The sequence below is a fragment of the Dasypus novemcinctus genome, chromosome 2, assembly GCF_030445035.2.
Source record: "Dasypus novemcinctus isolate mDasNov1 chromosome 2, mDasNov1.1.hap2, whole genome shotgun sequence".
NCBI lineage: Eukaryota > Metazoa > Chordata > Mammalia > Cingulata > Dasypodidae > Dasypus > Dasypus novemcinctus.
Genome location: NC_080674.1, coordinates 6,574,235 through 6,587,937, shown reverse-complemented (window position 1 = coordinate 6,587,937; position 13,703 = coordinate 6,574,235). Strand labels below are relative to the sequence as shown.

Genomic DNA, 13,703 nt, shown 5'->3' with positions numbered 1-13,703 from the left:
AGGGGATAATGCAATATTAGCAATCAGGACATTAAAAAAAGTAAAAAATAAGATAAAATGAAAATAAAAACAAAACAAAAGGAAATGAAAAAGAAAAAACGCAAACGTTGAAGGCTATGGCAATCAAGGACCTCAGATGGAACTCAGGGCATGATGGATTCAGGGATGGAAAGTCTGAGATATTGAAGACTCAAGAGGTGTGAGTCTCTGGGGTGTGGGCCACCAGAGTTTAGGGGACTCAGACCTGGCAACCTCAAATCTGGTCAACAGGGAGTCTAGGAGCACCACAGTGTAACACAGCCCTCAGGGATCCCCGCGGCTGGGTGCCAGCCCTATGGGGGAAGTCAGATCCGCAAATTCTATGTTATGTCTGAACCCTGCAATTCACTTACTCACTAGGGTCTATTTATGAGGATATATTGTCAATTCAGCTTCTGAACAGCTCCCAGCCTGTGATCCCCCAGAACGGCCACCTGAGGGCGCCTCTACACTGCAGCCAATTTAATGACACAGATCAGAAGCCAGGCCCGTGGGTGGGACTTTAGCCGGAAACGCCAACAACAGAGGCCAAAACCGGAGTTTCCAAGCTTCTCAAAATATTCCCCAATCGGCTTCCCGATGTGTCCCCCTCCCTCGCCACACCTTATAACAACCTCCCAATTACGTCCCTTTATTGCCAGCAATCTAATTCCACTGCAGGTTGGCAGCTGGGCTTGTGGGGGCGGGGCTCCAGGCAGAAGCGCTATTACTTGTGTCTGCAATCAAAAATTCCCCGCTTCACAACAAAACACCGTCTGTCTCCCCAAATCAGTCTGCAAAGGCGTCCCATCCCATCAACTCCCCAACAGCCCGCCCAGGACTTGCAAATTCCCCAGCACCAAGAGCTTCCAAAAAGCGTGGCCACAGTGCCAGTTCCGCGGCTCCATGCCCCCCCCAAGGAGGGAGCAACCCATGTGCAGGTCTCACCTCTGTGCAATAGAACCCCAATTATATCTTATAGACCAATCCTCTCCATTACCTTACCACCAAATCGATGTCCAGACACTTCCTGCCCTGCAAAAATCCTGAAAAAGCCTGGTCGTGGAGAATCTCCAATGGCGCCCAGCTGCCTCTTCCCAGGAGAGATCGCAAGGCAAGCTCACTCAGCCACCATCTTGCTTCCCCCTGGTCACAAAGAATACATTTTTTGAGCCGTGAACAGGCAAATAAATACCAAACCTCCTTAATAAATCTTATACAGACCTAAGCATATTTTTAAGCATTACCTGAAGAAGAAAGAAAAATACCTTTTGAGGAATTGCTGTATTTCAAGGCACCAGATAAGGATGAATTGGAGAGAACTCTCAGGAACATGTTGGCGTAAGGCTGCTCCTTTTCATGTCAAGACAGGAAAAAAGTTCATGACAAAGAAAAGAAAGAAGAAAACAGTGTGCATTCCAAAAAACACAACCAACTGTACTATTTTACATTAATATGCTATCCAAGTACAATTATGATTTGGAGCAATGCTTATTTAGCCAAAGCATTTCCCCCAAATGAAAACAACCCAAGAGGCAACCTTACAAAAAGAGAATAATTACAAATTCAACAGCACTATCATGTGAGCCTTACCTACCAAATCCAGTGTGCCACTGACAAGAAAGGAGACATCTAAAACAAGGAACAAAGCTTATGGATGGCAGCAGCCCCTTAAAACCGTAATGCACAACTCAAAAGTAACCTTAGAACTGAATGAATTCAAGTTCATTCTAGCCTAGACAAATAATTAATGGAAATTTAAGTTTTAAAAATGAAACTTTTAATTATGAAAAATTCAATTAATGTTATATACAAAATAAGTGCTGATAAGTATGCTGAGAATAATCCATAATAGGAACACAATTAAAAAATGGTTCTATGCTGTTGCTTTCCAAAGACCACAGTTAGTTTAACTTTTAATGCCCAGTAAGTGTCCAATAAGTAGGAAGTCCACCATCATCTCATGTTATATCATTAATGCAAAAGCTAAAGCCCGAGAGCCTGGGAGCGCCTGGTCCACCATTGCTGGTGGAAGGGCAGGCACCTTGTGCTGAAGCGCACATGGCCGAGTGGTCTTGCGGGACAAGCGCTCGGGGCACACTCCCTCAGTCAGCTCCAGCCCACAGGCCCAGTAAGTTACGTTGTCAGGGCTGCAGCACCTTTCCTCCTCATGTCTTCCTTGATTTCAAGAAGACGTAGTCTTCTTTTCTGTCCACGAGGAGTCTCTGGAGCAGGTGCTGCACCTCAGAATCACTGTTAGGACAGATCATGTCAAGGCATCTCCAGGCTGAAAGGAAAAAAAATCAGTTTTCTAGAGAAGAACCAGAGTCTAAAAAAAAAAATTCCTCAGGAAGTGGAGTATACATTGCTTTATTATATAAACATGTTAATACATGGACAAAGGAATAAAATAATTCTACCCACAATAACAACGAACAAATAATCACAACTAACCAAATGAACATATTTTTATTAGGAGCTATTTTTAAAGAGAAATTCAAGAGGTATCTAGTGTTTTGCTTTATAAAATTGTGTATTGGAGAGAATGGAAATTAAGACCTTCATTTCCCACAGAATAATGTACATCAGCAAGCACCAGTTTGAATCCATGTAAAATCCTGTTCCTATAAGCCCAAACATACAAAATACGAGCAAAAGACTGAATTAAGGGCATCAGCATGGCTCTCAATTTCATTTTCTTTACTTTGCTTCTTCCCTTTAATGGGGAAGAGGAATGGACACTATTTTTCCTTCACAAGCATAAAATGCTGCACTTGCAGCAAATGGGGGCTGGAGAAGGAGCCGCTCCAGTGTTCAGGGCCCAGGGACCCAGGAAGGAGGCAGACTCAGCAAGTGGTCACCCCAGGCCCCTTTGTGTCAAAACTGACAAACATCAGCACAGAATATAAAATGCCATGGTTTTTATAGTATAAAGATATGATAATATGGCTTATTCAAAAGGTGGAAACAAACATGGAACTACTCACTAGAATGCAAACAAAAATACCGAGCTGTGACACCTCTCACATTTCCTTTACTATTAGGAAGTTGAGCTAAATCCACATAGAGAGACTTGATGTGCTCTTACTCCTCTGAAAAGCACAACCCTTTGACCTCTGAGGACCTACATCAAAAAATGGCCTGAACTAAATGACTGAAGATGCACTTAAGCACTGAAGTTTCAGGATCACACACACCAGGTTTTGGAGTTGAGGTCCATGGATTCGGTGGGGGTGTGTGGGAGGAAGGGATGGATGGAGTTCACAGGGGTAGTACGTGAGCCCCCAAAAGTATTTGCAAAAGGGTTTCTATAATATCCTAACATTTTTCTGGGGAGAAGGTCATAATTTCTTCCCTGATCTCAAAGGAATCTGAGAACCACAGCCTGAGAAATTAACCTTGACATGACTGTCTAGAGTCAGCTCTATTTCTAACAAGCTGCCCAACCTTATATGATAAAGGTCTTTTCTGGGCCTCTTATATGTAAAGGTTTGTTCTGATCCCTTTGTTCTTTCAGGGTTTAATGAGGAAGGCTGCAGCACTGTTCAACTATTAAATCAAGGGTCACCTCTCACCTGTGCCTCTGCACATCGTGGAAGGGAAACAGGTGTGAGGGAGGGGAAGACAAGCTGACGGTCAAGGACCACAAGGCCAGATGTGCTCAGAGACCTCGTCCTTCAGCCTGTGTAAGAGCATACCCTGCCTGCCTCTTTCTTAAGAGAACTGTCTGAAAAATTCAACTGTGCTGAGAAATCACCTATAACTTACAGAAATGTCCAATTCTAACAGCAGAGTGGATTTTATGGCATCATCTGTAGTGAGATGACCTGCCTTTGAAATTGGAACTTGAAAAACCGAATTCACCGAAGTCACAGATGCTTGGCTTTCCCCCTTGAAAGCCAAATGTGGTGACACATAACTCAATACAATTTTCAATTATACCAGTGCTACACTAAGTGGCTTACCTATGGGATCTTATAAAATGCCCTGGCCAATTAAGCATTGTCCTCTAGGATAAATGACTACAGATGTTATTTTTCAAAAACTTACTCTTACTCATTCATAAAGAAGCTTATGTGTATTTCTAAGTATTTATCTAGTAGACATTGGAATTTCTGAAATACATACTGAGAACACCAGAAGCTAGCATTTTCCTGAAAAGGCTAGTAGTCTTCTAATTAACTATGTAGAAGGAAATGGTATTCATGTCAGTGTTTCAGGAAAGGTGTCCTATAGTAGAGGACAGATGTTTTAAAATGGCTAGAACGTGTCTGGACAGGTGGTCATGGAAACGGAATTCTTATATTTTATCTAGTTTTCTTCCTCTTAAATGTAACTACTCCATGTGACTCGTAGCTCCCATATTGGACAACACACGTTTCAGGTAACCACAAAGAAATCCAATTCTGTACTAGAACCCCACCCCTTTCCTAACTAGTTGTTCAAGTTTTAAACTAGAAAGCTACAGATTAAGAGCTGCTAGTCAATTAACTTTGCTAAGTGTTAAGTGGGAAGCTGGGAGAGGGGTCAGGGCAGAGAATAGAATGTGGCGTGGACCTTGAGGCAACACCCACCTGCCTTCAGGCTCCAGCAAAGGCAGGGGTGCTGCCCAGACGTGGTCCTTGGCACCAGGCACCCGAGAGCTTTCAGCACCTCAGCTCACGCCTCTGCTCAGAGGCAGCCCATGTCCAAGCACGGATCCATGACCATAAAGGCACAGCGCCTCTGTGCCTCTGAAGGTCCACATAGCTCCAGAGACCCTGTGGGCATGGCAGAGACTTTGCTGAGCCTGTGTCACAGCTCAGCAACTCACTTCGGACAGTGCCACCACCCCTCCATTCCTCAGGGATGCCCTAAGATGCACCTCATAGCCTGACTTCTGGAACCCAGGCTGTGAAAACTGTGCCAGAGAGGTCCAAGAAAGAAGCTAGAGTTGGAGATTGGAGCTGAACACCAGAGGATGGGATACTCATCTCCTGAAGCCTGAGGGGAGAGAAAGCTAAAACCAGCCTTACATGGGAGAGAAGGGGACCCTGACACATGGGAGAGGCGCCTGCAGCTGAACATCTTGAGTCCTTTCACCCCTTAAGCCAAAAGGATGCAAATGGAGATGCTCCATGACAGCGCCAGAGGGCAGTTATCAAGGCCACCAAGACCAAGCTGGAGACAGCAGCATGGGTCTGAGGGGTTCAGTGGGGGACCCCACAGTCCAGGTGACAGTACATAGCCAGCCATACCAGGTCACACAATTACCTCAGTAAGTGGGAGGGCTGGAGTGGCCTGACCCTTAGAATTAATGGAGATGGCCAAGAGGACTAAGAGGCTCTAGGGCCAAAAACAAATGAGTAGCCTACAAGGGCACTGGACCAATACTTAAAATGAAGACAAATCAAGGGTGGATGACCAGAAACTGAGGGCAGCTGCCTGTCTAAGATCCCAGTCCTTGTCCAGCTTCCAGTCCTAGAGTTCAGTGACTGAAGGAGAGAGCAGTCCCAAGGGAAGGACTCTGCATTCAGTAAGGATTCCCAGTCCCTTCAGAGGGAAAATGGAGCTACCAAATGCTTCAAGAGTGTTAAGAGAAGGACCGTGCTGATGCTGATACCTGGGGATCAAGAGGGTCCCCGTGGCCCACTGACCAGAGTAAGAACAGTTGGGGCCAGGCAGCAAGGTCAGTTCTGTCCCAGTCTAATCCAGTAGGTTCACAGAAGCCAAGACCCCACAGTGGTCATTTCCTGAGCATTCGAATGTATAATCAGAATCGTCACACCTGGGCATTGGTACCAGCCATCACTGAACTCCTGACCTGTGGGTAGAGTGATCCTGGTGGAGAAGTCCAAGAGGAAGACTCTGAATTTCACACCACCCTTACTCCCACCAAGATAGAAAATGTTTTTTAAAAAGCATATATGTAACATTCTGGGAAAAATGGTAGAAAACAACATAATCGTCAAAAACCTAAAGGTTACAGGGGAGCGTCTCCACCACATCTCCATTTAATTTGCTGATCTGGTCTCTATGAATACCAGATGGATTCTGGGGAATGAGCTACTGCAAACTCAAGTAGTAGTTCCAATGGTGGCCTCCATGCCAGATATGATTTCTTTGCTAAGGCAGACTGACTTGGCCTCAGGTCCATGGGATGTAGCCACTGATTTACCCAATGCACCCTTTCTACCATCCCTACAATGGAAGAGGATGAGATTCAGTTCACATTCACTTGGAACAGACAAGGGCATACATTTACAATTCTGCCCCAGGACTATGATAGTGCACTTTCCTGCTCTTACATAAGATAGGCTAAATAAATCCAGAGCATCTGGACATTCAGCAGAACAGTGTCCTAGCTCACTACATCAATGACATTATGCTAATCAGACAGTGAGCAAGCAGCAGCTCACAGGCCAGCACCCAGGAGGTGGGAAGTCAACCTCAGTGAGGCAGACTGAGCGACCGCCATGTCCATGCTACCTTTAGGGCCTAAGTCCAGTAGTCTGGTAGGCAGGACATCCCATCCCAAGTCAACAACATAGTACTGCATCTTGGATCTCACTCCACGCAGAAACAAGTCTGGAGGGCCTCTTCAGGCTCTGGGGCAGCCCGTTCCACACCCGGCAGCAGAAAGGCTGCTTGAGTGGAGCAGGCCCAGGTGACAGTGCCCTAAAAGGTCCTGCTGCTGCCCTGTACCACACAGTAGAGAAAACTGCATGCTATTAGAGATCAGTGATGGGGCAGAGGTGCCATGCAGGTGAGCCCCAAGTGGGGATCTCAGCACAGGCCCCAGTGTTCTGGAGCAGGGCCATGCTAACTGCAGCAGAGAATTACATCCTTTTGAAAGCCACTCCTGACAGGTACAACAGGGCCCTGGGAAAGACACAGCACCTGTGATCCCACAGTGGGATCACAAGGCCAGGACTGCCCATCAAAAGCTATGGGAACTGCCAAGCCAGGGTGTACAAACTCAGCAGCAATCCCTTTGGGACCTGGAGCCAGCTGGTTCAGTTTTGAGCCAAACTAGGTCCCAAGGGCACAAGCAAGCTGAGCCAGCAGGTGGCCCAGGAGCCCATGCCATCCCACAGTACTGCAGCTCACACCTACAGCTGCAGGGAATTAGCCTAGGACCAGCTGGTTATTCTAGATAACACTTCAACAGAGAGAGTAAATTAGAAAGGAGGTACTGCTAGAGGCACACAGGGACTACTGCAAGACATTACAGCTGCTAGGCTCACAACTTCTCCAGTAAAAATAAAACTTTTTTAAGCGGGGTCTTAAGTCTTTTTTTGGAGATGTGTCTGTGAATGTTCATTCAAGCGTATGCACTGACAACTATACCTAGTACGGGCAAAATAAAAACATTAAAAAAAATACAAAGACACTATAGCTAAAAAGAGAGGTAAAAAAAGGAATAGTAGTCTGAGATTTCAAAAGGAAAAAGTCCAAAATGCTTCAAGAGGGCATAAGCCAACTCAGAATAATACCACTTATGATGATAGTTACTTAAAAAAAAAAAATCTTTGTCCATTTCTGCTTAAAATACAAGGAAACATACTCTAGAGAAATATCCATTAAAATTAAGTAAATAGAATGCCAAAGCAATTTTGAAAATGAAGAATAAAGCTGGAACACTCACATTACCTGATTGCAAGCCTCATTTTTCAGAATGAACAAGGCAGTACGCTTTTGACAAAGTATGGTGGAGTGAATTCTGGATCCCAATGGGACATGTTTCTGGCCTTGGTCGGCATGCTGGTGTGTGGACCCTTAGTGAGTGGTCTCTTCCACAGTTCTTCAGGTAAGCAGGGTCCTAACTCCATCAGGCTGGGCTCCAAGCAGGATTAACTAGGGTCCTTTCTAAGCAGAGGGAAAGTCAGGAGGAGAAAGAAGCCACAGAAGAAGCTGCAAGTTGACCAAACCCAGAAGAAAAAGGACAAGATGCCCCCATGAGCACTGCCATAGGAAAGAAAAAGCCAAGGAGCCCCCAGGCTGCTAGCCAGCTTAAAGAGCAAACCTTGGGAGGAAGCCAAGCTTCCAGCCACAGAAACTGTGAGCCAATGAAATCCTGCTGTTAAGCCAACCCACTGCATGGCATTTGTTTTAGCAGCTGGAAACAGAAACACAAAAGAATAGTCTCCAATGGAACAGAACAGAGAGATCAGCAATAAGCCAATGTATGTGACTGATTTTTCACAAAGCTGCAAAGTTAATTCAACAGAAAAAAGACAATCTTTACCACAAATGATACTGAATATACATATGCAAAAAATATAAAGCCTTAATGATACTCACACCTTACACAATAATTACCTAAGACTGAATCAAGATACAAATGGAAAACCTAAAACAATCAAACTCCCGGGGAAAACAAAGTAGAAAATCTTTGTGACCTTTGCTTAGGCAAAGATTTCTTAGATACAACAATAAATGGACTATAAAAGAAAAATGCTGATAAACTGGATTAAAAATTTAAAACTTCTGCTCTGCTAAAGAAACTATTAAGAGAATGGAAAGACCAGCCACAGACTAGGTGAAAATATTTACCCAACATGTATCTGACTAAAGGCCAATATCCCGAATATATAAAGAACTCTTACAACTTAACAAGCAAACAACACAACACAAAATGGTCAAGAGATCTGAACAGTTATTTCACTAAAGGAAACATGGATGGCAATCCAAAACATGAAAAGATGTTCAACATCATTTGTCATTAACTGGAAATGTAAACAAAACCTATAATAAGAATAAGAAAATTACAAATTAAAACCAGCTAAAGTTAAAAATCCTGGCAATGCCTCTACTGACAAGTACATAGAGCAACTGAAACTCTTACACATTGTTGGGGGAAATGTAACATGGTAGAGCCACTTTGGAAAACAGCTTGGGAATTTCTTATAAAAGTAAAAATACACTGAATGTACAACTCGGCAATCTCATGCCTAGCCATTTACCCAAGAAAAATGAAAAGGAAAAAATGTGCACCTGAATGTTTATAGCGGTTTTACTCTTACTCATCAGAAACTGGAAACAACCCATGTCCCCTCAATCAGGAAACAGATAAACTATAGTATATATAATGGAACATTGCCTATCAATAAAAAAGGAACACACTGCAGACACAATTGAGAACATAGACTAATCTCAAATGCATTTTGCTCAGTGAAAGAAACCAGACTCAAAACACTGCATGCTACAATTCCATTTGTATGACATACTGAAAAAAAGCAAAACTGTAGGGACAGAAAGTAGGTCACTTGCCAGGACAGGAAGGGCAGGGACAAGCTCTAGGGATGCTGACCCTGAACCCCAGTGAAAGCCACTGCCTTGGACGCTGGGAACTCCAGGTAAAACAGCCACAGAACATCCATGGGAAACGGGGGATGAAGAGTGACTCTATCATCGAACCCGGCATCAGGATGTTTGGAAAATATTGGGCAACTCACCTGTAACAGTTTATATTTCCACTATTTATTCTCTGCATTTGTAAAATAGAAACAATCTTTTCTATTTTACATTACTCCTGTGTTTTTTCAACCTGTTATCTTCTGTTGCAGTTTGATATAGCTATGATATCCAAAAATACATACTGGATTATGTTTGTAAACTGCTCTGTACCTGGGAAGGATTAAATTATGATTAGGGCTTTGATTGGGCCCCATCATCAGAGTGTTGACTCCCTACCCCTTGGTGGGCAGGGACTCAAAGATAAAAGACATGCCAAAAGACAGAGTTGGAGATTTGGATGTGGGAGATTTTGATGCTGGAATTTTCAGCTGGAGCCCAGGAAGAACACAGAAGAATAGAGATAGCTCCTTAGATACAGCAGAAGGCCTGGAGAGAGACAGCTGAGCAAATACAGCTCACCTTGTGGAGAGAGGCAAAGCCTAGAGATCCTATAGTCTACAGCTGGTCTTATGGAGAAAACAGAGGGGCTGATCCCACAGAGAAATGAATCCCAGGAAGAGAAGAACCCAGGAAGCCTGAGCCCTGGCAGACGTTGCAGAAACCAAGAGGTTAACTATCTAAAATAATGGAAATGCTGACCTCTTAACCATTACTTCTTCAAAAATAAAGTAATATAATAATAAGGACACTTCTGTAATGCACAGAGGGGTAAATTTTTTCTGCAAAAGAAGGCATGGATAATGTGTAAGTGAATGAGCTTAGCACAACATTCCAATAAAACTATATCACAATCAGGTGACAGGCCTGCAGGCTATAGTTGATCCCTGTTTGTTATTAAAATTAACACCCATGGTAAATCAACATTATACAGTATAAAGCAGAAAACTACACTGCTTACTTGGGTAACAGACTCCTGCAGATGTACCTGTAAGTATTCTGGAGGTAAAGCAGGAATTATCAGAGAAACCTGTGAAAGTGGGGGCACTGAATGGGTAAGGGAGAACTCAAAGTCTTCAATGAAAGCATTCGACCAACTATTGTTGGCTGTATTTTGTTCCAAAACCTCAGAATCCTTTCTTCATGAATCACCTAATCTCAGATGTTCAACTTGTGACTCAAGGTATAATAATTCTGGTTCATCAGAGCCCGTCCTCAAGGAGGCATTACATGCCATTGTGAGAGTTCCACTCATATCCTCTTTTCCTCTACTTGACATAAAATGTTTTCTGAGGGCAGCCCAAAGTCCATCAATCCATGGTGCAACCACGAGCTCTAACCTGTATTATTATATAAATAAATTAAAAACCTAAGTTATCTATCATAAATCTACACCAGTGGGATGATGGCAGAGTCTCCCCATTTCTTAAAAAGGAAGACTACTCAAGATGCAAAAAATACCTACATGAACAATTAAGTTTTTAAAAAGGTAGCATATATGTGTTCACTAGTTTTGATGCTATAATACAATTATAAAGATCAAAAAAAGAGTGAAAATGTTTTCTAAAGAGGCATGCTATATGCTGATGTGACTAACAGAACTCAACCAAAATCCAAGTCTACTCTAAACCTCAAAGGTCGTCATGACACCAAGGGCATCATCTTTTTCTGCTTAGACACCTTCCTAACCTTCTCTTCCCTATAGATTAGGGGTTCTTAACAAAGAGTCTGTGAGCTTGAATTGAAATCCAAAAAATATAGTATTCTTGTGGGGGCTGTTGGTGCACTTATGATGGTTTTAATTAACGCACAGTATAGTGTGGACTTGGGAAGGGTTCTGTGGTTTTCACCTGACTGGCAAAGGGGTGTGTGGAACAAAAATGGTTAAGAATCCCTGCTATAGAATAAAGCATCACTAAGTAATCACTCCAAGTCTGTTGACTAAATAAACAATTGAAACTTCTGTCAGCTCTGAACAATTTATTTAGTAAAACTTCCAGGGAGGCTGACCAGCACTGAAGGAGGGAGAAGCAAGGGAGGGAGAAGAGTCATCTTTTAGGAAAGTTAAATGAATCATTTGGGTACATTACAAAAAAAAGAGACACCTCAATTATTCCCTAAGCAGAGAAGTCTGAGTAGAGTCAATGAAAAGGAGAGACTGACAGGGATCTTGGAAATGACGGTCTCATCATTTTAAATCAAAACTCAAACAAGGTATTAAACTCCAATTCAAAAAGCTAAATGGCTTAAGAAGAGGCACATTTTAGACCTCTGTTTTATTATGAATCAGGCTACAATTTCATGGAACTCATTAGGTGTGCACATGGTACACAGTTCTAAATTTGGTTACACATCACATCCATCACTGAGGAGTTTTTAGAAAGGGAAGTTTATAAAATTATGGGTCCAATCAGATATATTTAAAATTCTATTCTCACAACTCAGAAACAGTAAGATGGTAACAAAATACACAACTGTAATAGTCACTACAGGGCAGGCCTTGTTCTAAGATGATAATGTTCATTCATTCATTTAATTGGCCAAAAGCCTTACCTACTGTGTACTATTTTATCTATATCACAGGAGGAGAAAACAAAGCACAGGACATTTAATAGTCATTTGACCAAGGTGTCAGAAAGTGGGAGATCAACTGAGTCCACACTCTTCACCCCTACAATGTGGGGGCATGTTAAGCAAGGATGTCTTCTTGAAAATATTCATAAACATTGAATGTCAATGAGGTTCTTGCAAAAATAAACAATATCAAGGGACAAAATTAAAGATGACATGCTTGGAAATGTGGCAGAGCTTTGTCACAATCACAAATATATATACAATTAGAACATGGGAAAAATACACAGCATCCAGCTGCAGAAAATAAAGGATGAAGTGGACAATAGGTATGACTTCAGTGAAAACATAACAAGTGTCTCTGAGACACAAAAGTAAAGTGGTAATATGTAGAAATGCAAGACAATAGCAAATTTGTCATTCATAAATACATCTCTTATGAGTGAAAACTCATTTAATACATGTATCAAGTAAGAAAACAAAACAAAAACAAATGTGAGGATGTGAGTGCTGTCACTAGCTAAAACAATTAAAGGCCAGGGGCAAGTGCATCAGAGGGCAGCACCTGTCAGATCTTTGAATAAACATGTGAGGAGGACCTGAGCCGGAGGTCTCAGGGTGAAGTTTTGACAACTTTACCAAGTTGTAAAAACAAGATCAAATAGAAGTCATGAACACAGAAATTGAGGCAGCAAATGGATGCTGCGATGGTGAGGGATGGAGCACCAAGGAGGGCTTCTGAGACCACCACCGACTGATCTGTCCTCTCTCAGCAAGGGCAGCTCTGTTCCCCAGGTCTTCCCCGGGGTGCACAGGAGATGGGGCACTCAGGTACACTGTTAAGTCCTAAAGAAAAGGCTAATGGTAGCAAATACACACTTCAAAAGAAAGGCAACTACATGGACGCATGTTCTCTAGTTCTTCCCACTAGGAGATACTGAAGGAGAGACACCTTAAAACAAAAGCAGATCAAGAGGTGAATCAAGCTCTAGCCCATCTTCTTGAGTGCGAGAGATTAAAAAAAAACTCATTAACTCTCATACTGTGGAAATAAGCATTTATTCAGAAAATAAGTGTTTATGAGGCACACTGTTCTCACCTCACAGTCATCTGCACATCCAAGTCATAGAAACGCTGGGCTCCGACCTCTTGAAGTCATCTGCCAATCATCTTTCCCCCATTACAGAAATATGTGTATTCTGAATCGCCCAGACCTAAAAGAGCACAAATAAATTCTTAGTGCAAAATAAAGTTTAATGCAGATAGAGAACAAATAAAATAGCTTAAAAAAATACAAAGAACAGATAAATAAAATACCTAAAACAATATTCTATGCACAAATCAATGGAACGAAAAATAATGCATAGGTTCACATTTTCTCTTGAGTAATAGTAAATATGCAGATATGTTCCTTCTACTTCATGGCATAAAATCAAAAGACAAACTGAAATAAAACAAATATCTTTTGAGAATTGTTTAAAAAATTTTCATATCTCATATGTCTTAAAGAATTGGATAGGTTTTGAAAAAACATAGTACCTCAATTTCTAGACTTTTCTGAGTTAGAGTAGGGGTCTACAAACTATAGCCTGTGGGACAAATCCTACCCTGGACCTATTGTGTAAATAAAGTTTTACTGTAACACTGCCAAGTCAATTGATTCATGTACTATTCATGTTGCCTTCAAGCTCCAATGGTAGTTACATAGTGGTGACAGAGACCACATGGCAGGCAGAGCCCAAACCATTTCGCATCTGGCCCTTTGCAGAGAGAATTTC

General features: G+C 42.3%; 1 long non-coding RNA gene across 5 annotated transcripts in view; it reads right to left on the bottom strand.

Annotated features, from left to right (window-relative positions):
• Positions 1 to 13,703, bottom strand: part of LOC139436277 (uncharacterized) — a 107,425-nt gene that overhangs the window by 8,474 nt on the left and 85,248 nt on the right. For all 5 annotated transcript variants that reach the window (XR_011645422.1, XR_011645424.1, XR_011645425.1 and 2 more), the window contains 4 exons: positions 13,025 to 13,139; positions 2,178 to 2,305; positions 1,287 to 1,371; positions 1,019 to 1,164 (listed from right to left, as the gene is read on the bottom strand). This is a non-coding gene — a long non-coding RNA (uncharacterized lncRNA). The remainder of the gene's footprint in view (positions 1 to 1,018; positions 1,165 to 1,286; positions 1,372 to 2,177; positions 2,306 to 13,024; positions 13,140 to 13,703) is intronic.